General features: G+C 38.2%; 1 non-coding gene across 1 annotated transcript; it reads right to left on the bottom strand.

Moving 5' to 3' along the window:
- Nucleotides 1-297: 297 nt before the first annotated feature.
- Nucleotides 298-404, bottom strand: LOC121205800 (small nucleolar RNA R71). The gene has a single exon (XR_005900874.1). It is a non-coding gene; the product is annotated as a small nucleolar RNA R71 (small nucleolar RNA).
- Nucleotides 405-1,837: the final 1,433 nt, after the last annotated feature.

Genomic DNA, 1,837 nt, shown 5'->3' with positions numbered 1-1,837 from the left:
GCTGCAAATACTTTTGAATTAAAACCTAACACTATTCAAATGATACAAAAATTTGTTCAGTTTGATGGTTTGCAGGATGAGGATCCCAACGCTCATTTAGCCAACTTCTTAGAACTATGAGATACATTTAAACTTAATGGCGTTTCTGATGATACCATACGTCTTCAATTGTTTCCTTTTTCATTGAGGAACAAAGCTAAACAGTGGTTGAACTCGTCACTACGAGGGTCAATTACTACTTGGGAACAAATGACCAAAAAGTTTTTACTAAAATATTTTTCGCCGGCTAAAATGGCTAAATTACGTAATGATATCTCTTCTTTTGTGCAGATGGATTTAGAAACACTCTACGATGCATGGGAGAGATACAAGGACCTTCTGAGAAGGTGCCCTCACCATGGGTTACCGCTTTGGCTCTAAGTACAAACATTTCACAATGGTCTGAATCCTTCGACTCGGCAAATGGTTGACACAGCTACTGGCAGAACCATCAACAATAAAACACCGAAAGATGCCTATGAGTTTATAGAGGAGATGTCACTGAGTAACTATCAGTGGAAAGTCATGAGGACAAAACCAATGAAAACAACCGACGTTTGTAACAGCCCAAAATTGACCCTAGTCGGGAAGTGGTTTTGGGACCGCTAAACCGAGTCACCAAAATGTTTGAATGTGATATTTATTGTCTAGAATATGTAATTATGAATGTGTGAAAATTTCAAGCTTCGATTTAGTCGATTGCATGTGAATTTAGTCAATAGGACTTATGTGAGAAAATTTTGAAATGTGATAGGTCAAAGCATAAGGGCCTATTAGTGCATGTTGAAAAAGGGGGGACTTGCATGTCAATTTCCCCCCTATTAGTAGTGGCCGGCCATGACAAGCATGGTAGACCAAGTGTGATGGGCAAGACATGTCATAGACATGTTGGGTTGGTGCATCATGGGTGGAAAAAAATAAAATAATGAGCATGGAAATTAAATAATGAAAGGGAATATGATGAAAACAAAAAAAGTGTGTGGTTGTTTCTCCCCCCCCCCATTTTGCCGAAACTAGAAAGAAAAACAAAAAAAAAAGTGCTCATCCTTTGGTTCATCCTTGGCCAAAAATTTTAAGGAGGAAGGAAGAAGAAAGGTTGAAGAGGTTCGGCCATGCATGTAGTTAGGCTAAGGTATGTTTGATGATGTTCCATGAGATGCATGCATGTTTTAGTTGTTAGCTTGAGTTCTACCTAGCCCATGGTCTAAATCTTGCTATGTGATGGAAATGACACTCGGCCATGGATGCATCATTCTTGGTTGATGTTTGATGTTGTGGTGATGAGGCATGAAGATGAGTTAAGTTTCGGCTAAGGTGGATTTGTGTTGATGTCATTTGCATGCTAAGTGTAAAGCTTTGTAATGATGCATGTGATGGTGGATTGATGATTCTTGAATCTTCTTTTTAGTATTTTTGAGTGAGCACATATGTGCATTGGTTGCTAGATGGAGAAGAATCGGCTAGCAAGTTGTGTGCTAAGACCGAATATAATTTTTGTATATTAATGAGTAATGCATGTGTTAAATTGATGGAAAGGGAGAGGATGTTTTACTAGTGTATATATGTGTGTATTAGCCAAGTTTTGAACTTGAAACAAAAGGGTGTTTAGTCAATACAAGTGACCGTACTTGTAGAATGTATTAAGTGTTGAAATCGGCCCCAAAATAGACATGCATATTCGGCCAAGGGGGAAAAAATTAGCTAAAATGTTGAGTTTGATTCATGATTCCGTACATATGTGACTTTAATGTCTAATGTATAGAGATGGGCTAAGTGCCTTGTGTTCCTCTTTTCGATG

The sequence above is a fragment of the Gossypium hirsutum genome, chromosome A08, assembly GCF_007990345.1.
Source record: "Gossypium hirsutum isolate 1008001.06 chromosome A08, Gossypium_hirsutum_v2.1, whole genome shotgun sequence".
NCBI lineage: Eukaryota > Viridiplantae > Streptophyta > Magnoliopsida > Malvales > Malvaceae > Gossypium > Gossypium hirsutum.
This window is presented reverse-complemented; position numbering and strand designations above follow the sequence as displayed.